The 27926-nt window shown below is 39.6% G+C and overlaps 1 protein-coding gene and 1 long non-coding RNA gene across 2 annotated transcripts in view; one reads left to right on the top strand and one right to left on the bottom strand.

Moving 5' to 3' along the window:
- Positions 1-27926, bottom strand: part of NCKAP5 (NCK associated protein 5) — a 400045-nt gene that overhangs the window by 319010 nt on the left and 53109 nt on the right. The gene's annotated exons all lie outside the window — the stretch shown is intronic.
- LOC140657249 (uncharacterized) lies at positions 689-5472 on the top strand. The gene is made up of 3 exons (XR_012044268.1): positions 689-715; positions 3818-3996; positions 5367-5472. It is a non-coding gene; the product is annotated as an uncharacterized lncRNA (long non-coding RNA).

Below are 27926 nucleotides of genomic sequence, written 5' to 3'. Positions count from 1 at the left end.
TCGTTCCTAGCCAACTCAGAGCAACTTTCTTGATTTCTTTGTCTCTTTATTAACCTGGTTTTAGACCCAGGGATTGATATCCCAGTCCTGCAAATTTGAACCATTCACCTAAGCTGATCAGGCTCTCTTTGGGAAGAATGTTACCAAGGAGAAGAGGAGCTATTGCAAGTTGTCTGCACATCCATCTGTAAGTGCTGTGTTTCTTCTGGAGCTAGGCACGAAGCAAGGAGCTTGTCTCATGATAAGTAGCTCTCTGCTACTTGAGCCCTTTTTTTCATACGAGAGGTAAAACTGAACACACTCTGTCCACTTGCAGCAATGAAAAATGAGAAAGCCTTGAATCTTGCCCCAACTTCATCTTAAACTACATTTTGTCCATCTGCATATGTACTTCCTCCTGGTTAATGCTTATTGCAACATTTTGCAAGAACTGCCAAACAAATGAACAGAGGATATCTTACACTCACGATATGGCTGGGCTTTGTTTGCAAAAGAAATTATTCTTCCTTCAATAAAAGCCAAAAGAAAATGTAACTGCTCATTGTACTGACTGTCCTCATGGCCTTCATGACTCTTCCCTGGAGAATGGGCTGATAATCTCTGGGTTTTTTAATCAGATTTCCAAAGTATTTGCACAGCTTTGATGCATGGAACACACGCGGGAGCTCTGTGCACCACTCCCAGCAGACATTCCTCTACATCTGCACTTCTCCCAGTAATTTACCTTTCTGTGTTTTAGCTTGTGCTCTGGCAAAGAACATGCCTGAGAACATGCATTTCTGCTTCAACCTCCATCTACAGATTTTCTTTCTTAGTTTCGCCCATACCCAAAACTTGAGGGATATTTCTTTTCTTGGCTCTTCTACATGAAGTTTTTGTTTAAAGAAAATCACTGTCCTTTTGAAAGCTTGAGGGATGTGAAAGCAGTCTCTCTATATTAAGAATCCCTGGTGGGAAATACATAGTTGCATTCCCTTCTGCATCAGCACTAGGAAAGCAGGAACATGAGGTCACCAACAGCAGCGTGGAGCAGATAAAACCCACGGGCAGACATTTGCCCCAAGAGGGTCAAATTCAGCCCAGGTGATCGCAGTAAATACTTTGAATGCAGAAGTTATATGAAGATTTGTATAGTATCTTGGAGTATTTTCCTTAAATCACGTCTGCCCTTCCCCATGCCCATACATATTGTTGTATCTTTTGGTTTCAGTATTGTTTATATTCTTAATCATTCTTTGAAGTAGGTTGTTTGAACTGTATCACTAAATTGTTTGTGGAAAAGATGCCATTCCATTATTTGCTATATATAATAATGTTAGTTCCTTATATTGGATTGGATTCCTAGCCCCATTTTTCCTTTCTGAAAAACTATATTCAGTTTGGAAGCCTTTCCATGTGCAGAATTCCCTCCTGGATTAACAAGGCTGATGTCACCACTGTGCAATTCTGGGCTAAGCCGCAGTAACTCCCCTGATCTCAATAAAGCTGCAACAGCAGAAAACCCCAGTAACGCAACAGTGAGTCACACCCAGGCAGCTCTACATGTGGAAGGGTTCTGGATGTGTCCAAAGAGCAATCAACGAATGCTTTTCATTTTTTACCAAATGCTGGCTGCATTACACTGCGAAACACGGATTCAATATGCCAATGTACACTTAGAAAACTTACACAAAACAAAAAAAAAAGCTGATTTTGATGTTTGTGATCTATACACATCAGTGACCTGAAGCTCTTTGAGATACCAAAGGTTATCATGTTATAAGGCAGCAAAATTGATTAACTTTTCCTAATGAGATGAAGTCACAGCATATTAATCCTTAATTAAATAGTGTCACATATGGCTTTCTTCTCAGTTTGGTACCTTGGCTATAGCACCATGGGACAGGCTCCAAGTTTTTTATCAAGCAACGTGCTTGTGATTTCTGCCTAAGAACAAAACAGGAATTCAGTGTTGCGCCCAGTGTTTGCAGAACCAGGCGATGTCGATGGTACATCAGTTTGCATATATATGTTAGACTTTCCTCTTTCCATAACCCTCTTCTTTTCCTGTAACAATTCATACTGAGGGACTGCTAACAATAAAGAGTGCAGAGAATTTCCCAGCTTTAGAAGCAACAAACATCAAATTTAATGTGCCCAGCATCGTTCTATTTAAAGCACTGGTAAATGAGCCAACAAACTACTGTCCATGAGCATTACATCACATGTTGCCACGTTTCTCTGAGGCTATATAAAGCTGTAATATGTTCACTAATGAATTGCATGGTATGTTCAGGCCATATGGCACACTGGAACTGTACAGTACAATGCTCTAGTTATGGGCATAACAATCAATATCTGACATGTATATCATCACATGTTTATGAAAAGTCTCCCAAGGAGACTACATGTTAAAATAAACAGTGAATATTTTATTGCTTGCTCTCTTGTTACAATTTGGTTTATATATTATTTGTTTATGAAATAATTTGTGCTAATAACCCAAAATGCCAACGTATTTTTTATTTTCCTCCATGTCCTAATTTCTCTGCTGTTGTGGGAATAGAGAGAAAGTGATTGGCTCCTCTTATTTTGTTTCAAAAGTTCCAGCTGCTGACTAATTACCCTGTCGGAAAAGCAAACACGGCTGTTTCCCATATCTACACTACATTTTCTTATTTCCAAATATGAAACTACAGGAATCCAAGGCAGTTAATATGTCAGGTTTTATTTACATAGCTCTTCAGTTATCATGTGGAGCAGCATCTCAGCCCAACCTTTTGGATTACAAAAGGATTTTGTTGAAAGATAAAATGCTAGGGAATGGGTTAAAGTATGTAAATAAGTTTAAACAAACACGTAAACAGAAAGCAGAACACTTGGACTATCTCTGTGCATTATGGTAAATGAAGCCATAATCTCCTAATACCCCTGACAATGAGGTCTCTCCATTAGCTAATAGCCGGTTTTAAACACAGTCTTATAATAATTCTACCAACTAAATAAACCTTTTAAAATGAACACACACACACAGAGGCATAATCATTCTGATTCACAAGGCAGAAAATGTACAATGTTATGTTTCATCGCCTATTTTTCATTCATTAAATTTTGAACAGTGTAAGTCTGCATGCAACTGTGCGACCCATGAAAAAAAATACCCCCTTGAAGTTAAACCAGCTTTGAGTTATCCACCCAGCGTCCTCACAAGGTGCTGTACCTACAGGAGCTGCCTTTCTGGGAGAGCAGACCTACCTTTAACAACTGAAGAAATGATAAGCCACGCAGGTCATTATACTGGGCTGGATCATTCGGGTTCCTGCAGCCATTCATTCTGGGTATGAAAATCCTGGATGTGCTCAATCAGAAAAGCAAGAGCATGCTTTTCTCTTCAGCCTGAGCGCCGCTGCTCTTCCGCTTCTTGTCAATATTTAACTAGTTTGTCAAGTTGGATTATATCGCCTGTCCTAAATCCTACTCCTTTAATTCCAACTAAGTGGGTGTGCTTCCAACGCAGCCTCTTAGTCAAATATTGATAGCTTATCAAAGTCATTTGTTTGACCTGAAAGGTTTCTTCCTGAGTACATTATCATATATAAGTGATATGGTTGCCAAACCAGTGCACCAGAGAAACCAGCATGGTAAGTAAACAGCCATGATTTCTGTGTTCCATAGCAACACGCACAGAAAACAAGGACTTGGTTGGATTTTCAGCATTTCTTGATGATTATTTGCCACAGAATGAAGACTATATAAAAACATCATTCACAGCAATAGGAGAAATTCCAATATATACATACTTTTCAACAGACTAATATAAAATAACATGTTTTTTCAGACTTTATTTTTAAAGGAGGCTGAAGGAAGTGCTTCCGCAGGGCTGATCCCACCCTCAGACGTGGCCTGCAGCCGCCCTCTCCCTGCAACAGCCCCACCATGGCCAGAGCTATTTCTGCTGACTGCAAACAAGCCATTTCTGTTTGACCCGCTGAAGATGCAACTTCTGTGAACAGGCTTGTATGAATTCATTTTTTGTTCCACTTATGTACATTTTTTTGCAGGCTAAGTGTGTCTCTTAGGCACAGGCAATTTGCCAACACTGTCCTCAATGGAGCAAAATTTTGCTCTCCAGATTTAAAGGCACTAATAATATCAAGCAGCAAAAACAATGATGCAAAGCCCATATGCTGTTTCAAGCTACAGTAGTTAACATTAAAAAGTCAATTATTACCAGCCCGCTGCAATATTTTGTCTCAGGAGGTAGAATTTTTTTAGAGAAATGTTACAATGTCTCAGTCATTTGTTAGGGGAAAATGCTGACTTTTAACAACAAACTTTGCTTATTCCAAAAAGGGATAGGATGCAAAAAGGCTATGGGTTTCAGAATAATATATACAAATATTCCTCACAGATCTCTTCTTCCCTGTCCTCCCTTTAAGCGTTTTCACAAAAAAAGGGGTATTTGGAGCCAAAGAGCTTAGTCCAACCAAATCATGGGGAAAATAGGGTTCGCACTGCTTGCAAGGAGCAGTGAAGGTACAAGAAGGTGCAGTCTACCTAGTTGTATTTCCCAGCTAAACTTCTGGAAGTTTGTGGCTGCTTGGCAATTTCCCATGTATTTGATAATACGGAATATTTACATCCCTGTAAAGTTATCCAAAGTTATCCAGTCATTATTAATGACTAAGTCAGGTCTGAAAATTTCTATCTACACGTGGGTGGACACGTTGAGTTTTCATAATAAGTTAGCAGGTCAAAATCGTTATAACTGTGCCTGACCCAAAGGCCACTGAAGCAACTGGAAGTTTTCCTGCTCACTCTCCAGGCTTTGGGCTGGGCCAGGCTTCAGCCGCACACTTACACTGGAGGCATTCGGGGGGGCTAAATTCCATTCCCACACCTCTGGCTCCGAGAGAACAAACTCTCTGTGACCAAAAACATCACAAGATGGTTCAGGGTTGATGTATAGGGTCATGTCCAGCATGACATGACTTCAGATCACCAAAAACTGGTAGAATCTGCCATTCAGATAGATGGCCACTAACCTTCAGGTTACAGTTATCAGCCAGTGAAACTGTGTATGCAATACAAATAGTTATTCTAGATATAACGGGATTCTTAACCTATATGCAATCTCTCAAGCAACTTAATTCCCCACCCCCTTCCCTGGTGCTTCTCTGAAACCCACAGCCTGCACTGAAATAGATGCTGAGCCTCAAACAGTCCAAAGCAATTTTGTAGTTCTAAATCCAAACCATGCACAATTGGTCTCTGAAACTAGTGGAACAAATGCTACTCTCTTGCAGCACGATATTTTTGTCTTTGATAAATATTAACTGACGTGCAGTAGTCATAGCAAAAGCAGCTGACCCATATTTCATAACTAGCGGAGCTCTGCAATGGGGAAGTTTTCTTTGACACGATCATTAGAAGCAGTCAGCTGTGCGGGGCTGTGAGCCGGATCCCAGAGCAAAACTCCTTCTTACATCACTGAGTACAAGATCACTGCATGTGGTATCGACAGCAGGAAATGCATTGGAGCTCACTTGACAGAAGATTTTAATGTGGTTCTTCACATCTTTTTAACTGGTTAAAAAAGAAAAAAGTGGAGATATTCCAATTATGTCTTATTAAATGTTATTTTTAACTGGGGAAACTCTGTGGACTCATCACTATCAACACATACAATCACAGGGAGGAAGCAGATACTGGGGGGGAGGTTTGTCACAAGGATGTTGTGTGATAGAGCTCACCTAGCTGCTGGGATTACAAGATAACATACATCAATTTGTCATGAGGCCATTTTCAGTGTAATTGAGTGGCTATTTTCAAAAAGCTATCATTGAATGTAACTTTGGTGAAAAGTATTTAATACCTGAAATCTGCAGATCTGAACAAGAATCTTTAGTAACTTCCTGTTTTTATAAAATTCAAGAAAATGCCAAAAATGCTAGACATCAAAAAGTCTATAGAAAAGACTACATTCTTGAGCCTATAATGATTCTTATCATGAAGCTGAAGCACTGCTAATGTCTGCAGGGTTGGGTTGAAGTTCAGGTGTTTTGTGCTTTTTTGCAAATAAATAATTTGATTCAAAGTTTGCAAACAAAAAGATGAGTGCAGAAAACCTGAAAATACTCAAATTCTGCCTAATATTTTAAGTAATATAAACCACCATGAGCCTCAGAAGAAAATACTACAAATTCGGTGCAGGAAAATCTTTGTTTACTTAATGCAATTCTGACTGCTTATTTATTATTTATTTATTTAAGTATTGCACAGTTCCCCAGCCAAGCTGTTCGGGTTGCCAACATGAATAGGTTTGCACATCTGCTGCCAACTGATGTCTCCCCTGACAGTATTCAGAGCTGAAGACCAAAAATTTCACATAGAGCAGAATTAGCTCTTTAATAAATGGGCATGTGGAGCAGTTCAGCCTAGTATAAAGCAGCTGTTTCAGCAGTCATATGGCTTCTGGCAATTGGATCCAAAACTTGCCTTTGCCACAGCATCCACGTCAAGGAGTTACCCGGTGCTTCCATCACAAGTCCCCATTTTTGTATTCTTGAAAAATATTTTAAGTGAAAAGGAGACCTTGAAGGCTATATTTATGTTGCTCGACATTCTGAGTTGTTAGGGGAACAAGAGTAAATTCTGACGTTTAGATCTCACTGAAGACTTTTCATCCTTTTCTTGAAACCCATTTATGCATGTTAATGGTTTCGCACATGCATAGAGGCAACTTTTTCCTGGTACACACTGCAAAAAATGTGACTCACAGATTCACTTATGCATCTTATGGCCTTACAATGACTGCTGAGCTAATTCTATGAAACTCCCATTGCCCCCAGTGGAAATTTGTCCAGAATGAAATGAAAAAAACCTGGACCATGCTCTGTGTTTGGGAGAAAAATGAACTGTCTTGGTAGCTGCCACATTTGTGTGCCAGAAATTGTTGTGTGGGATTTTAAAAGGTGCTTACTTTTGGCCTCTGTTCCCAGTGAAATCAGTCAGTGATTAAACTTCCATTGACCTCAGTGGGAACAGATTTAAACTCACATTAACCATTTTAAAATCCAAGTGTGCAGGTTTTATGTATTGGACAACATACCTTTCTGAGCACTATTATAAACCCTTTTCTCCATCAAATCTATTGGCAATGCATCTTTTGCAGTAGATGTTGGAAGAGACCGCGTTAGTGCAATTGTTTTTCAGTGTCACTTAAATAAATTGTGAACAGTGCCACAGGCTGAATAAGAAGAGACAATTTTTGATAAGCTTATAATGTTTTTCTTTGTCTTAGAATGTGCTCATTAAACTTTGAACAGTGTACACCATGCAGCATCCGACATAACTGCCGTTCTAACACTGCCATGTCTGCCCCATCACACAACAAACTGAACATGACTTTTTCATGAGGAACAGTAAAAAATGTTCATCAATTATTAAAGTTTTCTTTTCAGTATGTGTGGTTGAAAAAACATTTAAATGAAAACAAAATATATCTTCCCACATGTCACTTACACACACACCCTAAATACTTTGGTTTTCTTATAGTAGGCCCAGCCACCCCAATACCTTGTTTAGAGCATTGTCTGACATCTATAGTTCACTTTTTTAGGCCTGAAGGAATTCTAGACACTCACTGCTGTCCTACACACAGCTATGGCCTTGGGCTAAAAAATAAATACCTGCCTTTCACAGAATGCAGTAGGCAGTTTAGCATTTCCAGAAATAAAATAATACTTTCTCCGTATCCTCTATTTTGATCTTTTCAGAAAGAATCAATTAGGTAAGAAATTTCTGAAACACTAAACATTTTTCAATGCGGCAATGTCAATAAAACTGATGGCACACACAATGTGGAGAAGGTAATTAGTCCTGCGGTCCCGTGTTCCCTCGCATGAGTGGGAACGCTCTGCCTGTGCAGCTTTCAGTGACCTGAAGGTCGTTCTTCTGTGTAAGGACATTTGTTACAAGGGGGTCACTAAGCTTTTTTTAAACCAACAGAGAAAATAGGGAAACTGCTTTCCTCCTCTGCCAACTTCTCTGCAGAGCATCACCACGTCCCTTCCAAACTTCTGCTGCCTTCTGCCCCACACTGTAACCTGAACAGTGCACACTTCTTTTATTCTTTGCCCTTCATTGCCTTTCATCAAGAAAGCATCTTAACTTTCTTGAGGCAGAAAAGACCCTCCTTTGACCTCACTCTTCTCAGTTTTTTCTGTAGTCATGGATGCCAAGGGAGAATGATGAGGAAATTGGTTGTTTCCTTCCCCCCCCATCCCCACTCATGTCTCCCTATTTCCCAACAGCGGTCACAGTAGCGCTTGTAAAAGCTTATCTCCTCGGTGCCTCACCCTATACATACCGCACGTCCCTTATCTCATCCCAGAGAGAGCACCTCAGCTAGTACAGGGAGTATTAGCTCATTCTGGGGTTCTGTAGTGGATCTGAGGGGAGTGTGTCACCCAAGAGCTACAAACACCGTTTCCTATGGTATCCATATATTGAAAAGCTGGAAAATCTAACATCCAAATATTGGCCAGCCAAACTTGGCTTACTGTGAGATTGAAAGAGATCACAGCCCAGGGAAGGATGGCTGCAGGCCATAAATGCAAATAGCTGTGCGATTAACAACATGTTATACCCATAAAATTTAAATCAAACGTTGGTCAGCTGAAGGTCATTAAAGAAAGTAAGTCCCTTAGTTCTCCTTTACTCTGCTCTGAAAGGCTGATACTCACTGGTGGGGGTACAGTGGACTAAGAGGAAAACCACACAGATTTAAAAAGATTTTGTTTCAAAAAAAATAAAAGGGTTTTGCTGAATATTATGGTGAGCCTAATCTGTGCAAGGAAAGCTGTAACAAACTATAAATTACCAGGAACAACAAAAAAAATCTTTGTTCATTTGAGTGACTATTGTCAATACGTATCACTTACCTAGCACCGGGAGAGAGCACTCGCAGCACAAACCTTATAAAAAGGCCAAACTTTCTAGAGTGCTCTGGATACTTTGCCAGCTTTTGTAAGCAAAGTTCAAGAAATGTGAAACTACTTACTGCCAAATGGCTGCCTGCTGACTGTGAATAGTCACCTTTTACAAGAGCTAGAGGGGGCTTGAATGTTGTTTCTACAAGACTTTAACTCAGAGCTCCTCAAAGCAGCGGAGGAGGCTTTGCATACCTAAGTGCAGGTACCATCAGCTGCGCACACGTCAGGTCACTGTAGTATGAAATAACTTCTGAATAAGCAGGATGTGCTTAATTTGACCACTATCTCCCATATGATTCAAACCATGCTTGCTGGCGGTACGAATGCCAGCCTTTTTTTCATCTCCACTGCTGGACTGAGTAGAAATTTGCTGGATTTAAACCAAATGGAGAAAAATCCATTTTAATCCTTGATGAAAATGCCTATGACCAAGGTATGTCTTCTGTATCTATAGTAAGATAGAAGATTATAAACATTTAACTAGTAAGTTCATTTAAGAATTACAGGCTAGTGAAACAAACTCAGGGAAGTTGAACCTTTTGGTCAGAGTTGCACATCACCAGGGTAGCTACAGAAAATGAAATGCTGATGTGCACTTGAATAGCTGGAAGACAAATTAGCTTCTGTGGAAGGTGTTTCAGCTTGTGACTCTCAAACTTTATCAAGGCATTACTTTTCCTTAGCAGCTACCAAACAATAGGAAAGATCAGTAAAAGTCCAAAACTGGCCAGCTGAGAAGCATCTATTACACCTGGCCCAGGATATGATGGCAGAATGTGTGAAAAAGTCCAAAGAACAATGAGCCTCTACACTGAAATTACCAAATTCAGTACATTCACGTAAACACTGATTTAAGTATGTTTACAGCAGTTTATATTTATGAACATATTACTATTGCATTAACTTCCTTGGCTTCTTTGTAAAGTTAAAAGGAAAACAAAATCATTCTGGTCTTTGGCTGGGAAGTCTTCTCGATGCGGACTTTATTTATTTGTTTATTGCCAAGTAGAAGCCTTAAGGATGTGTAAAGTATCTGTTGTGACACACAGCGCCTTCTTACTAGATCAAATCTAGGTCTCCATAGACAGCAGATAATAGCACAAAAGGGGAAGTGTGAGACGAACTCACAGTAGAATTAGAGAAAGAAAGGATTTAAAGCTGAAGGATTTGAGGGAAAACATCCATTATGATACACTTCACATTCACCATTAGGCTGCCCTTGGGAGGGAGAGAATCAAGAAGCTGTAAAACAGGGTTTAAAATGGGCTTCCTGGGACTTGAGGAACCAGTAGACCTCCATTAGACAGACTTTTGACAGGTCTCTAAGTTAGGATATCCTGTATATAAAAATAAATACCGCTCTAGCTGACAGACTATTGTTTCTAAGGCAGCGTAGATCAAGACCAGTCAGAACTCTTTGAAGACTTTGAAAACCAGACCATTTTCTAAAACCACAGTAAGCACATGGTACAGATACAGCATTATTTGTAGCTTGGAGTTGGTTAGTGACAGCTGCCTTCTTTCTTGAAGCCCGTGCTCCTGGGGCTGGCCAGGACGCGTGGGCTGCTCCCTGCTTTCCTGAGGAGGCATGTGAGTATCTGGGACTCTTAGTATTCAGCAAACATGGAACTATCCATGCACAAACCAAAAGGTCTGAGCCACCAAGGCAAACACGACACATCTGAAATACATGTTTTCATTCTCCTGTTTTGTAAATCAGTGTTATAATTTTTGGAATGGTAATGTTAATTACTGCTTTTCCTCATTCTGACCATGCAGATATAGAGTAGAAAACTGATGAATCCATTCAATTCTGCTAAATTTGAACCCTGTTTTCTCAGTTACTTCAACTTCTATCGTTCTCTTCTCTTTAGGGAAGACTCTACTCTGATTTTTTGCAAATCTCTGGACAACATTTGCAGCAGGACAGCTTCCACCATGTGAAGAAATGGGTGTTGGAATATTGCTCTGTAAAGGCAAAGAAAAGGGCTGATTTGAAAGTGATTAAAGACTGAGAGCTAGAGAAGCTTTGAGGTTGGAATATATTGTTTCACACAAAAATGTCCTTGTTCAGGCTCTCTTGTTGCTTTACCAGATTACAACGGGTTTTACCAATGGGAAACAAAAGCAGAAGGGGCGGGTTGAGCGCAGGGCAGTGGTTTTAAGTGAGGCTGTATTCTCTTAATCTTTTGTTTCTAGAAGAAAATCCAGCAGAATAGAGATAAATCCATGGCAGTGAAAATATATGCATTATAATAGTATTGGTAAAGTATATATTTATTTTGGAATGCCCTTAGCAAGCTTAATACGAACTGACTGAATTTAATAAAGAAAATATTTGCTTTCTTGTTGATCATTCATGTACGGATCTGCATCCTTTGCTTTCCACGTTTCAGCCTCAGAAACTAAGCAGAAACACTGACTTCTCCTCTGCATATTTTTTAAACAGAAGGTTATTTGCAACACCCAAGTTAAACAGCAGAATGCAGCCATGTAAGGTAAAGCTGGATAATGCATCATCTTCCCCAGTGGGTCCTACCAGTAACTAATAAATATATAAGAGCAGACATAGCACCTTAGGCCAGAAGTAAACTGTTGATTCTTGCAGCACCCAGGTCTCCAGTAAGTAGTCCACAGAACTGCATGGAGCAAATATCTACTTTTACCATAGGTCGCTGAAGACCTTAAAGGTAGAAGGGGGTTCTGTGAGGGAATGGGAATTGAGTAGAGCGTTTCAAGAGCAGTGGGAAGCAGGGATTCAGTTAATTGGCTGCCTCTTGGACTCTGAGTCATACAAATCTTAGCTTCAGGAGCATCCTTTGAGTTCAGCAGAAACATTTCAGTACATTCACAATTTGTCAGGATGGTAGCACAGGGTTCAAATACGGAGATTTGTTTGTAAGTAAATTCTTCTCTCACTACTACAGCTGTGTCAAGGCTTATGCCAACTGGCACTTGAAACTGTTCTACTGCCAAAATTTGCTGTCTCCAGAGCAAATGGGAATGAGCCAACGTCCTGTGGATCTCAACTTTAAGTAGCCATCTAAGACAGAATATAAGATGAGCTTGCAGAAGAGACTAGGGATCTCCATAGGAACAGTCAGCTCAGAGACACAGAAAGAGTGAGAAAGAGAGAGGAAGGTTATGTATATTGGATAAACAGAGTTCATTTTTGTCTCCTGACTAATATTTAGGATCAGATTCTCCACTGGGATACATTAGAGCATCTTTAGCCCTATGTTTGCAAAAATCTTGACATCATTGTATATAAACCATATTATCTGAGATGATAAATCTGGGGTCTGTTTTCTTTGCCTTATAGTTTAAGGGCCTCTAGGCTATCGTTTTCAAGGCTCTTTCCAACATCAGACCGGCAAGACACTTAGTCACACTTCATCGTCATGGAAATGGAGACTGCATGTAGTTCCCCAAGTCTGGGTTTCAGGGAATGAAAGAAAAACCTGGAACCAAACACCACAAGGCAAGTAACAAAACCATGAGAGCTAGTGGCTGCAAAATCTGTCCAGCTCCAGCTCACATCATTGGAAGTATGTGAATTTGTGGCAGCTGAGGACCCAGCCCTTAGTCTAAATATTGACTCAGTGTTTGGTCTCGTGGACTAAACAAGAAGTTTCATGAAGCATTTCCCAACCCAGTTGAGTTTGGAGAGCCTGAAAGCCTCCACTTCAGCCTTTATGTGATCAAAGTTGAGAGCTCTATTTGAGTTTGCTCCCAAATACAGTCAAAAGATTTTTCAGCTGCTTTAAGATTTGGCTTTTATATATGCTTGCTGCAGCACCTACAATCTAATAAGTATTCTCCACAAATACAGGAAAAAAAATGTCTGCCCCTGTAGTCATACTTAAAGCTGGACAAAATATTTAAGAATTATTTTTCCCCTCAAAAAACAACAATTATCTGATTCAGGAAGAGGAAATCAATCTTTACTGCTATGCCTGAAGTGAAAATTATCTTCCACCCTCCTGAGAGCTTTGTGTTTTATTTGGCCAACTAAGTATGTTCTGTAGGAACTTAGGATAAAAGGCAAATTACAAGCATTTGAACATTTATCAAATTATTTCAAAAAGATGGCAATATTTGCAAGATCGATATTTTTTAAACATTAAAATGGTAAAAGGATTTTTCTGTAACCAAGGAGAAGGCATCAAATATCGTCTTCTGCATTAGATGTATAAGATCAATCTTACCGCAGGACCATGAGCACAGTAGAGTACATATCTTTGCTTAAGAATTTCATTTCTTCAATCCATTTTCATCTCTACAGCCACTAGAAATCTGAATTTTCTTTGACACTTGTTCTCTCTTGAGCCTGATCCTCCATTCTCAGCATACCAACTGTACTGCAAATTTTGGAAAAAGAATGAATCTTATCCTGAGCAATTGCCTGTTTTTCTCTGATACTGAGCTTGTTGTCTCTGAATTTCTATAAACTGCTTTTCTAGATTGGACTCTGCTCTTTTACAGGCTCCATCAGTGACATGCTGCCACATACACTGAAGCAGATCTCATCAGTGTACCATCCTCTGTTCTCATCACGTTTTGGTAACTGCCATAATCAAGGTAAAAGGTCTTAGTTAATTATTTGCTTCCTTAAAGGGTTATTGGAAGATTATAGAAGACAGGTACGTTATTGTTAGCTATAATACCACTGCCTCACTCAAAGGCCATCAAAACCTATTTCAGATCAAGGTTCCTTACTGTGAATTTACACTGTGCCATATCCTAACAAGTATAGGCTGGGATCACAAGTCCTCAGGGCTCAGAAAAGACAATAATCTCTTTTTATCTGTAACTTATTGTTGCTGTTTTCCTTGACTACTTAACTTTGGCCTTAAGTGCCCTTGTGCACCAGATTCCAGCCTCCATTTACAAAGGGGTTACCCCACCAAAGGGACAAAAGCTGCATTACCCCCAGCTTTGAGAGCAGCCACATACACTGGGATTTTTTCCCCCATAGAAAATATAAATGCTTTTTGCTACTCACATTTTCAATTTGCCACATCCTTTCTGATCACCTAGCAATGACAACAGTGAAAGCAAGCGCATGTCCATCCCCCATTCACTGCCCGGCTTCCTGACACAGCGTAATGGACATCGCCAGTGGGGACACACTCGGGTGAGTGCCATCTGTGCTGAGGGAAATTGCCTACATACAAATGGATGGGGCAAAATGCATGTCATGAAGAGGAGAAGATTTTATTTGTTTTGAAAGGCTAGGAAGGATTTCAATAAAGGGCAATAGAGGCATTGCCTTTGATTAGGTCATAAACCCCCGTATTACCATTCTGGGGAAATAAAGCTCTACTTAACAGTCTCTGCTTTTTCTCATAGCGATGGGTGGAATTTATCTCTGATGGCTCTTCACTGAAAACAAGTCATCATTTATATCCCAAGAAATACTAGCATAATGAAAACTGCCATACACAGTGCAGATAATTCCCCCAATTTCTTTTTGGAAGCTTATTAATTATCAGGACTTTCTGAGAGGTTTGTAAATCAGGACAAAATCTGCTTAAATAATCTATGAATGTGTGATAATGCTCATTATTTTCAGAGTTTGGAAAAACAAGTCCATTCCTACCCAAAAGCCCTGTAAACCAGGCAATCCCATCACCACAGCAGCACACTTGTTCAGCCACATGAGTGTGTGAGGCATCAATACGAGACACCCCTTCTGTATTTCCTATTAAATTATACAAAACAGCAGTAATTCTTTACCATGGATTCAGCTAAAGGTCTTTATTTTATATTGTCTGTGTCCTTTTGAGCCACTTGTTTCCATTTGTCTTAGGAGATGTCCTACCTTCTAAGAAAAACACACGATGGCAACAGACGCCTGGAGAAGACCCACGTCACAAGAAAAGGCTGAAGTCTGCTTAGGAAAAGGGGTCAGACAGGCACACCCCTAAAATAAACAGAAAAAATCTGCTGCCTGCGCCGATCCCCTGCCTTCCCGCAGCTCCTCCTGCTCACGAGCCTGTGCTCAGCCACCGCAGAGGAAGGGGCCACTGCACAGGGCCATGGCCACCTTTCCCTCTCCACCCAAATCCAGGTGGGGACACGAGGTGCCCCACACGCAGGTGCACAGAGATGCAATTCATAGACTCATGAACCAGTTTGGAAGAATACAGTCCAATAATTTCACAGGGAGTTTGGTGGGAGTTTGGTTTAATCTTCCAGTAATTTCACGGGGCTCATTCACTTAGAAAAAAAAAGCAGAGCAGGACTGACTTCTGCAATGCAAGTATTTACACAGGCAGATCACAAATCCAGTGGTTTTAGCTGATCAGCCAAGGGGAATGACTTGGTAAGGCCAGAACAAAAAACAACACTTGGGAAGAGCTTAATTTCATTGTCTGAAGGTTTCTCCACTGCGTTTAACCAGCCCTGCCCTCCACTTGTTTAGGCAGCTTTTCTTAGTCACAAAAGACTTTCACACTCCAGCATACACGAGAGATACAATTTTCAGATGCACTGACGTGACGCAGGCTTGGCACTGGCCTTGCTTTGCGCAGACTGAATGTAATTAGGTTCTGGTCACTGGTCTGTGGGCAAACACCAGCTTCTAGTCCACCGATTAATTCATCTTTAGCCAGCGCAGTGACATCCAAAATCGACACACTTCACGGTGGGGAAGAGGGATATTTGGGGGTTAGAAAATCATGTTTTATGATTTTTAGAAAATCCTGTGGTACAATATTGGATGCCACAAATATCCAGAATGTGTACCCCAAACCAAGGTGCTGCAGAAAAGCACAATTCTCCTTTCTGTACGGTACCAACAAGTGTATAGAGAGTAACTACCCTATTTTTAGGTTTGTCAGACATTCATCTCTCACTTCCCTCTATCCCTATCTCTGCTGGCACCACTTCCTGAGCTTTGCTAATTAGTGCATTGAGCCATACACATGGATATATAAATATAGATTAGATATAAAGACCTTGTGTTTCTGAGTTTTAAGAATACCCCTAAAAATAGATGGTAATTGTGTCTAATACAGAGCACTGTTCTCCATATTTCCTTCCTTGCCTCCATTTTGTGAGTACGGTATAAACAATGATTTTACCATCATAAATAATTCAAGTCATTCCACAAGATATCAGTAATGTCAATTAGACATATTTCTTCCCATCAATGAGAATTTCCTGTTTTCTACTACGCTTTGGGAAAAGCACTCTTAGCCTTGATGTATAAGGAATTGAAAAAATGTCTTTTGTTTCTCATTCACAGCATTCAGAGTTCACCTTGTACACTGTGAGCCCAGATTCACAGGTTTGTGCTTTCTGAAGTTTGTATCCTCATTTCAAAGTGCCGTCCTGCAATTCATGCAGGGCTGGACAACTTATGGTACTTGTTATGAAAGCACCATAATGCAAGTTTATTGGGCCCATAAATTACATATGTCCTCACATCACCGGCCCTGAAAAATATGTAATCCATATTAAATAAAACCCTGAGCCATTTTCAATAATATTTGCTCAGTTTTAAAAGGTCCTTAGAAGGTGAGCAAAGGTTGAGGGAGAACTTTATGCAATGCATAAGAATAATACAGCACAGATGTAACATTTCTGGTGGATGAGCCACCGGGTCTTTACAAACATGAATTAAGTCTCACATTTTCCATATGAGATAGGTAAACACTGTCACTCCCTTGCTCTCAGATCTGTAAAACAAGGCCAGTAAAAGACTTGTGACTCATAAGACATCAGGAGAGCCAAAAACAAAATTAAAAAAGACTTAGCAGGCAGCCCACATTCTAGCAACTTGAATTAATTCAGTCAGTGATGGGATCCTGTGCTCTACTCATGCAGGGTCAGGTCCCGTTTCCCTTGCCAATGACAGCAGATTCCTGGCTCTATTAGACTTCCAGATTTGCATAACTATAAATAATCTGCTACATCTCATTCTTCTAGAGTCCAGTCATCTATAATTTCCAACATGACTTCTTTCCTTCTCCTCTTCTACTCCACTGCTTTGATGCTTAACCCCTCTAGTTTTTTTCTTTGCAGCACGGTATTACGAGAAACCTCTGTAGAAAGGGAAGCTGTGAACCAAATGATGAACATGTTCAGCATAGAGTCCACAGCTGTGAGAAATTCAATGTTAACAAAAGCCAGCAGGAAAGCGTTTAAATTCTCCCTTCTGTCCTCAGACCTGAATATCAGCAGGGTGTAAGTGGTTCACGGACATCGTACCTCTCATCTTCACCATGGGATGAATTTCACTTAAACACCACAGTCATATCTCACAGCTTTGGTCCCCATTCCTACCTATTTTCAGTTCTGAGATATATCCAACAGAAACTATATCTAATAATAAATAATAAAGCACACTTGCACTAACTTTCAAACACAGCTGTGTACCTGTAAATCTTAAGTGCTGCACCAGGCATGTGGAATCAGAGATGCCACAAGACTCAAGATTAATACATAGGCAAAAGAAGAAGCAAGTTCATATACCACTACTCCAAATTTTCTACACTGCTGGGCTTTATATATTATATAAAATAGATAACCAAATTTTCTCTTTCTGTAGTTGGTCAAAGATGTTCAAAACGCTGTCCTCACAAGGACTTTTGAAATGAATGCACTAGCAAGTTGCTTAGGACAGAAGTTTTGACTAAGTGCAGGTTCATAATCAGAATTACTGTAAGGGTAATTGCATATCCAGTTATTTAATCCGAGGTCACATTTGCCTAAGTTATTGAGAAAAACATATTTTATTATTTTTAACTCTTTGAGCCAACAATCCTGCAGGAAAGAACTCCACTCTGTTCTCTTTCAAACACTAACAAAACAATTGCTGGAAAGTTTTTAACTGTAGCGTTTGTCTCTGATGCAAACACATATATATTTGTCAGCTCTGAAATTAGATTCATTGTGCTGGTAGTCAAAAGAATCAAAATGATGGTGGAAAATGGTGATGAAATAGATATGAACCCTTTACCTGAGTATCAGGGCACAACAAGCTCTAGAAGCAGCACTGCCTTATTTTCACAATCACATGCATTAAAAGTAGCAGTATTTGTGTCGTTTTTTGAAATATTATATTAATATCTACATTCCAGCATGGAGTTCCCATTTGATTCTACACAAATGCAGTGTGCACTGCTGAGGGCAGAAGAGGGTCAAGTCACCTCTTGACCTGTGCATGACAGTCCTGCGTCATTAATGAGATGAAAAAGGAAGGACCACATTTAGGCAGGTGATCCAGCAGAATAAGTCTCTTGAGCTGGAACCATGTAGTTAATTCCACTGCATCAATATTTCGAATGCATCAGGTTCAGAGGAAAATATACTTGCCAAAAACAACATCAGGTTGGCTTAAAATCAAAACCTGTAACCTGCAATGTATTAAGTGCCAACATTCTTGAAATGCTTCCTGTTTTTATGAATACAACCTGCAATTCAAGTGCTATCATGTAACCAGGATAAGAAGACATTTAACAAATAAAGGTATAAAATGCAGTACACCAGACAGATTGTGGCTAAGAACATAAATTAATATAGAGTCAAGCCATTGCTCATAAAGTATCATTTCAATAATCTGAGTGAATGACCTAGACAAAGAGATGGCTTGGATGTGGTGGTAAATACACTGCTATTTTAAAAGCTTACAGGCTCCTTTAAGAATGACAGCGTTGGAAATCCTGAGTTATACCATGCCAAACAGTGTTCAGTTTATTCAGATATAACATGTTCTGGGATCTGAAGAGGTTTGTTCAGTCTTTTAGTGCAGCGTTGACCAAGCCTAACTTACTTTTTCAGTTGAATATTCACTGAATATTACATTTTACTGAGGTTCTTGTACTGGTGTGACAGTGCATTGCAGCTGCCTACCACTGTCAGCACCTCATTTCTCTGGACAGTGAGGCCAGAAATTCATTTCAACACCCTGAGAAAAAATAATAGGAAGCATAAGACCCAGAATGCTGGAGACATCCCATGCTTGGGACCAAAGTGGGGTTTGGACAAAAATGATGAACTGAGGAGATGCCACTGGAACTGATAATTTGAGTAAGCCTGAGATAAGTGATTCTTGATTGGGTCTCTCCCTCACTTTGTGTTCAAGCTTCTCCACTTTGCACTTAAGAATACTTAATTAGCCAGAAACATTTTCTTGTTCTGTAGTGGGAGATTTAGATTCCTATGCCTGTACCAGTGGACAGTCAATTATTTATACAAAGTAGAAGAGAGTCAACAGAAGGGACTGTGAGTGCCCTGTGCAACATAATGACCTATCGCTCAGAGGCTATGATGCTCTCGAGGCAGAGGAGAGACCTGAACCTTATAAAAGCAGGACAAAATCATCTCCTTCTCCCTGGATAATAGAACTCTTCTGCTGTTTTGCCTTTTTTTTTTTCTGAAATGAGAAGGAAAATTTGACCCAAATTCTCAAGCAGTTTCCAGGCAACTGAACTTTGCCAGAACATGTAACGAAGCTCTGAAATGCTATTTGCCATCCTGCTGTAAAAACTTAATGGACTGCAGTTGTACCACAAGGTAAACTAAGGACAGCCAGCTACTTCTGAAAGGCAGGGAGGAGAATTTTCTGTCACTGAGGAAACACTAAATACTTATCACCAGGATGTATTTTAATCTCCAAAGGGTAATGATCTAGATCTTGAAAGTGATGGGAATCCTTCTCTGCCACCATCAAGAATCTTGTTTCCATTTCTGCTGGAAACATTTCCACTTCCAATTCATACAGTAATTTCTGTATGAAATTACTATTAATTCCGTATGCTATCTTAGGGTCTAGAAGACCCACTTATTATCCAGAACCCTCACTGTTCTGATGCTGTGTAAACTGTGGATTTGGGGCAACAGAATAAGCAGGGATTTCAGAATAAGAGCCACCCTAACCATTGTTTTCAATACATGGGACAGTAAAGACATATTTTAAAGGCTTTGGAAGGAAAGCAGTGAAATATCTTTTGGCTATTGATGGAGCGTTTTTCTGAAGCATGAGGAAGACCTGGGCAGTAGTACGAATGTCTTTCAATACCTCCCCAAGCAGAGTGGGGAGTTGAGCTTTACACTAATGGCAGGTCAGAGAGCCAAGTCAACTCTTCACAAGAGGCCTTGAGAGGTAAATTTCCTTAAAATGCATTTAGGGAAAGGTGGGCTAATGAGGGACCACAAAGAGCTAGGTGATCTGACTGAGTGAGCAGATAGGAAAATGAGTCTCTCCCTTTGACAGACTTAAAATAGTGGGTTTTACCTCAAACCTGGCTAATGGATTCTATGATAATAGAGTACTAAAGAAAAACCAAATTGACCTCTATTGCACTCTCTGATGAGCTTAGAGAAAACTGTGCTCCAGTCAAGTTCACACATTTCACTCTCTCCTATTGGGTGACCATCACCATATATGCTGATAGTTTGTTATGATGGCTCAGCCTTGCGTACTGACAAAGATCCTCAGGACTTCCAGTGAGACTGCTCCTGTTGGAAGGGAGACTCTCAGATTGCTGGCAAGTTAATGCTGAGATTGTCTTCTGGAGACAAGCCACGCAGTTTTAGCACAAGGTTGAATGTCAGAGCAGAAAGTAGAAGCCTGAAATCTTTTAATATCTTAACATTTAACCAGTTTATTTAGTAACAGACTTCTGTCCATTTCTAATTCTGGATAAAGCCACATCAATTAGCCCTCGAGTTAAACAATACGCCAAGTACTACCAGCTGTCTTTTCACTATTCTTCCTAGCTATATGTGTATGAAGACAGAGTTACTTAAGATGATAATTGCACCCCAGCTCTTTGTCCACAGAAGAAATCCCCTGTTTGAGCTTCCTTCTTGCATTGAGAAACCCAACAGGGCAGCTCATTGCAGAACTGGGTAGGAGCATAAATAACCTGTACAATTTATTTTGTTTGCTTCATTGTGTTTTTAATTATTGCTAGTAGTCCAGTCCCTAAACTATATTCTTTGTCTTGGAGAACCATACATTTAGAGAGATGCACTAGTCAGTACTTATGTACTGTGCAACTGTGCACACTGAGAAGATATTTTAATGACTCAGGTAACCTATCATACTATTCCAATCATAAATCAAATAAGGGGGAAAAGACCTAAAGAAATGTATATGCTGATCAAAGTCAGGCAAAAGAATGATACTTTCTCTCTCAATTTGGCCAATAAATACAGATTATATTGTTCAATAAAATATCCAAAAAAAAGAATCATATACTCTTTTGGATAAAAACACTTCAGAAAAAAATATTTCCTCCAACTGTTTTTTACTTTGTGGTTTGAATGATCATATTCCACATTAATATAATTTTACACCCATTTTCATTTTAGTTATTCTACTGGCACTGGTAAATGCATCACTGTTAGATGAATATCATCTAACACTATGTCAGTTTTGTGCTTTTATTGCCCCCTGCCATTCAGCATGGAGGGCACAGGAGAGGAGATCTTCTTTCTTCAATTAAATATATGGCTATTTATTTCTTCTGCAGTCAGTATTTTCTTTATGGTCTCTCAGATAAAGATGTGGGAAACAGTTTGTGTCCAGATTTGCAAGGCAAAACAAAACACAGTATGACTACTGCCAAGTATTACATTCTTCTGTATGTCACAGTGAGTGAACTTAATTATGGTTCATTAACCCCAAATGCAGTTTCTCATTCATGTACCCAACCGTGTGGTATCAAGTCATCTCTCATAACTTCAGCATGATGTTCTTAAATCAATGTGGACTTTTTTTCTCTCAACATACCCTACAGTCCTTGCATTTTCATGATATTTATAAATGGAAACACAGCACATTATAATTAATGATTTCAGAAGCTAGTTTTGAAGAGAAATAAACTGGGATTATCAAATCTCTTCCCTGAGGACAGAGACAGTCTGATTAAGTGCTTTGAAAAGTTCCTTTTAGATATCTTTTGCAGAAAATGCCCCTGCTGTGTCTGCCCTCTGGTTATTAGTTTCACCTGTAAACAGTTCACTGCCACTGCTGACTCCACTAAACATCTTCTTTGTACTTCAATCTGCATTTTATGTGAACTCTGGAGCTATTAGCCACTAATATCAACAGCATTGCACAGTCTAGGAACATTTATTGCTCCCCTGCTTAGTTTAATGTTTCTGCCTTAGTACCGTAATATTATTAATAGTCACAAAGTACAATAAAAGAAAATTAAGTGTTTATTTTGTTTAGGCTTTCGCCACTTTACCTGCAGCCTTTTTCCATTACATTTGCACATAAATGAGCATACACTACATTTTTTAGTGCATCTAAAAATCAGGGTTTAACTCCCCTAATCATATTGTTCTATTTTCAGTCATCTTCCAGGCCACTTTATTTGTTATTGCAAATGCAAGTATATTATGGTAAATTTATACATATATATTTTTTATATAAATGCATAGCATGCATTTGGTAGCTATTTGCCTTGCTAATAGACTTCATTTGTATATTTTTCCTTCTTTTAAAACAAATATTTTGTAAAAAGATGGTCTTCAGCAGAGGCATGACATAGTTTGCAGAACATGCTCACATCACATGCATGCCAAAATAGCCTATTTGCTGCTTGTGATGCTGCTTTATTTTTCCCCTCAGTTTCATAGATATAAAGCCAAAATTAAGGTTTTAATGCCTGTTAAGGTAGGCATTGATTCAGACATATTTCAAACTGATGTGAATGAGATCTGGAGACAGTCGCCTTCAAATAGACAATGAAATTCTGAAGTGTCCACTTTCTCGAGAAACGTTGGCCTCCACAGACAATGTGCTGATAAAAAGCAAGCCAAGTCACATCTGACCACAAGAATATAAACTAAAGTGCTTCCCATGGATATACACAATTATGCGTAAGAATAGCATTAACCGCATTCTTTCCAAAGACCAGCTCAAGTACATATTCCTATTAAAGAAACTAGATGGTGGATAAAATTAAAGATTACATGGTTAACGAGTATGTAAAACTGCAGCTGCAAAAAGCCCCTTTCTGTACGGTGCCGGCTTTGTGTAGCACCGTGGTGGGCACAGCCCAGGCGGCTCCTCTCCCACTGCATGGCAGAGGCTGCCGGGTCTGAACAGTCAGTCTGAGAGGTACCTGTAGGGAAACGGGATATAAAATAACACTTTCTGGGGCCCACATACTAACAGAGTTAAAATTTAACCAGGCCCATAATCCCTTTAGTAGAGAGAAGTTAGTCATTTTCCCCGTCTAGATAATTTAGCTACACGCAAGTCCCAACCAGCTCTGCAGAACTTGCACAACCTTGTACAATGGCAGCATGAATTACCTAAACCACAGGCAATTTTGGTTGTGAAAGTGCAGGTCTAGGGAAGCCTAATGGGCCTTGATTTCCCAAATGGTCCTCGGAGTAGCCTCCTGCCAGCCTGGCACAAGTATCCAGTATTATTGGACTCTGCATCTTGGATTCAACTCTGCGGTTAAAGCTTCACACTTCTAAGTGGCTTAATGAAAGACAGTAGGTGGCTTACATTTTTTCTGAACTGTCTCTAATTTGACAGTATTTTTCCAGTATTCAGGGGCTTAGATTATATGCCAGGAGTCCTGGCACCATAGGAAAAGTATTAGGTTCTCTATTCTTTCACTATGAATCTAGATTAATAGCCCCAAATTTCTGTTCCCGGTGGACTGAAAAGAGATGCTTTGAAATCTATGCATTTGTTGGGCCATATTCGTTTGTACATATAACTAACTACAAAGTAATTAGTATTATCTCAATACATCTAAACAGGCAAGCAAGGGAAGACAGAACCATTTATTATAGTGACAAAGGGAATCAGCATTTTCTTATCATAAAAATCCAAGTTATCTTGTTTTCTTGTACGTCAGTGTAATTAATCACTGTATTTAGCATTCATAGATAATAACACCCAGTATCTGCTTTGATGAGATACAAACAAGCATATTATGAATCACTTCACATCCAGACCGTCCTAATTGCTGAAATTACGGTCTTCATGTCTGCTGCTTCTGTAACAGCAGTTAACTCAGTGAAACACCTGAAACACCCACATGCTTTGGCAACCAGTTTAGCCACCAAACTAATATGGCATTTGTCATTCTTATTATGAGGACATATTCTTCCTTCATTTACAACTGCATCAAACCAGAGAAGTCCATGGAGTAATGCAGGGCATAAACAAGGGCATAATCAGACTTCCTATAGTGGATGACTGAGAGAGTGAAAAACACTGTCAAATTCACTAATTCACTAATCCCATCTAAATAAACCTCTTCACCGGATGGAACACAAAGTGAAATCTTACTTTCATCTTTAACTGAGTAATAAAATAAAATTAAAAAATAAAAAACCCTTTATCAGTTAATTGAGATTGTCTTCAATTACATAAATATGACTGACTAACCTTTAGGGCTTTTCATTAACCAAGGTTCATCAATTCTAATCATCTGACACTCAAATACTCTAATGGCCATGCCAATGTAATTAAAGTTGCCAATTCTGCTGACAAAGTTCTTAGGTTACAAGCACAGTTATAAATGTAGGATAAGTAATCTTGTACCACACTGATTTCACAGATACTGTCCTATCGCATTAATGTCTTAACTGGTGACAGATTTTATTAATGAAATTAATCTTCAAATATGTACTCAGTCATTACTTTCTGTTCAGAACCGGAAGTAGCCACCGGTTCGCAATCCCATGTGATATTTTATCACAGTTAATAAACACAATAGGAGTGCTGGTAGAATTAATCATCATCTTTAATCAAAATAATTAAGGTTTGAATCTTCTAAGGGTAATTTGTTTGACCCCATCCTACCAAATGCATTCTCAAACGTTCTGCTATATGGATTGTGACTGTGGGCAGGAGGAGAGTCAGGGTGCAAGAAACAAATCCAACAGCTGCTTTAGAGTGTCTTCTGTATTGCACTAATATCTGCATGCAAGGTATAAAGATTTCTCATCGCTACAAGATAACTTTCCAGTTAAATCATACATTTTCTGCCTACAAAATGTGCATAAATTAATTTAAACAGCATATAATACTATCTATTAGAATAATTGAAAAGCATTCTACAAGCTACTATGCAGCTGCAGACATCCAAGCAACTGCCAGGCATTACATGCTGGAAGAGTTTCATTGACTTCCATCGGGCTGATCACAAGAATAAAATTACCCTCTAGTTCAGATGTGTTTTTCCTCTTCCAGAATCACTACAGGATATTTAGGAATAAGTTTTCAACAAGAGGTATCCCCTTTCTTCCTTACATTCAGCATTGTTTGATTTATCTTTTTTTTTTTAAATAGATCAAGAAGAAAAGAAGCAGAGGAAATCTTATACCATATGATAAAAACACCTTACAGCAATGTGATTTATGACAAAACACAGTCTGAGTTTCAAGTATCAGAAAAGGAAAGGACAGCCAAACTGGGTCAGATCAAGTGTTCTGAAAGTGGCCAGCAGAAGATGGCAAAGGAAGAATTTAAGATGATGGCAAGCATGTTGTCATACATTCATGGGACACTTTCAGACAGTTCTGGTCTCAATTTCTTCTCTAATAGTTCCTAAATTCAATTTTCTTTCTTGACTGCTACTGAATATTGAGCTGACATTTTCATTAAACTATCTATAGTAACTATAATGGCTCATTCGTGAACAGTAGTACTTAGTTCACATCCGAATATATTGAATATGTTGAATACTTTCATCTAATCACCAATCCCTATAGCAATCATAATTTTTAAAAATTAAAATACAGTTATGAAATATACCTGAGCAATAAATACATCCAATGATCTCTTAGTTGCTTTCAGACATTCAAAAGCAGAAAGAAAGAGATGTTCTAAGAATTTTGAGGGTTTGGTTTTGGTTTCTTGGGTTGTTGCTTTTTTTCACCAAAATCACAGAGTGGGCATTAGAATTATTAACTCACAGGTATGTCCTGATATTCTCACTCAAGCAATCCCTGGCTTTTTGACTGTGTACCATAAATAGTTATGAGATAACCAAAAGGAAAGTAAAAAAAAAAGAATTAAGACATGCTAAATATTGTTGCTCATGAGCCATTGAAAGTTACATGTCGTTGTCTCCCTGCTCTGCTTGCAGAATTTCTTCTGACAGAATTGCAGGATTGTGCCTATATTAAAAGGAAGAATAATAATACTAATTTACTTGTATCTTGTAAGAGTTGCTAAGCAAACTCATACTGAAAATTTGCATCAGTACTTGAGCTAGCCAAGAGTAAACATAAAGCCGAAAGCAGGCAAGGGCTTAGGTTCGGGTTTGGTTTTTTTTTTATTTTCACAAATAAATTACTTCAGTAACTACATAGGCATCTACCTACACTTGCTTGGGGCTGCATCAGCTTAGGTCTTAGCTTACAATGAATTACTTTGTGTATTCTTTGACCTAGAGCCAATCCTGTTCAGAATGTTATCTGAACAGGAACTATGCTGGAGTCAGTAAAGCCTTGAACTTGCAGACTTAAGTACATGATTTTTATGTACTGCAAATAAGCTGGCTGATGTCAATGAGACACAATGAATAAGAAGTGAAACATATATAAGAGTTTGTAGGAGGAGAGCCTACAGAAACATCATTCAACTTGTAGATTTTTGGTATTTGCTATAAATGTACATTCCCACATGCATTTCAAGAACATTTGACACTTTGAAAACAACATTGCTCAGAAAGTGTAAAAGCTACACTGACAGCTTAGCACAAGTTCATGGTACAACTGCATCACTTTATTATAGAATCATAGAATGGTTTGGGTTGGAATGGACCTTAAAGATCACGTAGTTTCAACCCCCCTGCCATGGGCAGGGACACCTTCCACTAGACCAGGTTGCTCAAAGCCACATCCAACCTGGCCTTGAACACTTCCAGGGATGGGGCATCCACAACTTCTCTGGGCAACCTGTTCCAGTGCCTCACCACCCTCAGAGTGAAGAATTGCTTCCTTATATCTAATCTAAATCCACCCTCTTTCAGTTTAAAGCCATCACCCCTTGTCCTATCACTACACGCCCTTGTAAAAAGTCCCTCTCCAGCTTTCTTGTAGGCCCCTTCAGGTACTGGAAGGCTGCCATAAGGTCTCCTCGGAGCCTTTCTGTTCTCCAGGCTGAACAACCCCAACTGTCTCAGCCTGTCTTCAAAGGAGAGGTGCTCCAGCCATCTGATCATTTTTCGTGGCCCTCCTCTGGACTTGCTCCAACAGCTCCATGTCATTCTTATGTTGGGGGCCCCAGAGCTGAACACAGTACTGCAGGTGGGGTCTCACCAGAGCAAGAGTAGAGGGACAGAATCACCTCCCTCGACCTGCTGCTCACGCTTCTTTTGATGCAGCCCAGGATACGGTTGGCTTCCTGGGCTGCAAGCTCACATGGCCGGGTCATGTTGAGCTTCTCATTGACCAAAATCCCGAAGTCCTTCTCCTCAGGGCTGCTCTCAATCCATTCTCTGCCCAGCCTGTATTTGTGCTTGCCCCAACCCAGGTGCAGGACCCTGCACTTGGCCTTGTTGAACTTCATGAGGTTCGCATGGGCCCACCTCTCAAGCCTGTCGAGGTCCCTCCAGATGGCACCCCTTCCCTCCAGCATGTTGACCGCACCACACAGCTTGGTGTTGTAGGCAAACTTGCTGAGGGTGCACTCAATCCCACTGTCTGTGTCCCCAACAAAGATGTTAAACAGCACCGGTCCCAATACTGAGCCCTGAGGAACACCACTCGTCACTGCATATTAGTTATATGCAACTGTCCTCATACACCATGTATGGTTTTAAGCCATACACTCACACAAGGGCATATGAAAGAGCTGTCTTTATTCAGTCTGAGCAGTGGGACAAGAGGTGGCAGTGAAGCGCAATGTTGTCTCAGAGAAATGACTAAGAGGTTCAGCAAGCTACCTGAAGAAGTATATGGCAAATTCAAGAATGCCAGCCTGCTCTCAAAATACAGCCTCACTTTTTT

The sequence above is a fragment of the Ciconia boyciana genome, chromosome 10, assembly GCF_034638445.1.
Source record: "Ciconia boyciana chromosome 10, ASM3463844v1, whole genome shotgun sequence".
Taxonomy (NCBI): domain Eukaryota; kingdom Metazoa; phylum Chordata; class Aves; order Ciconiiformes; family Ciconiidae; genus Ciconia; species Ciconia boyciana.
Note: the sequence above shows the minus strand (reverse complement) of the source record. Positions and strands in the feature narration are given on the sequence as shown.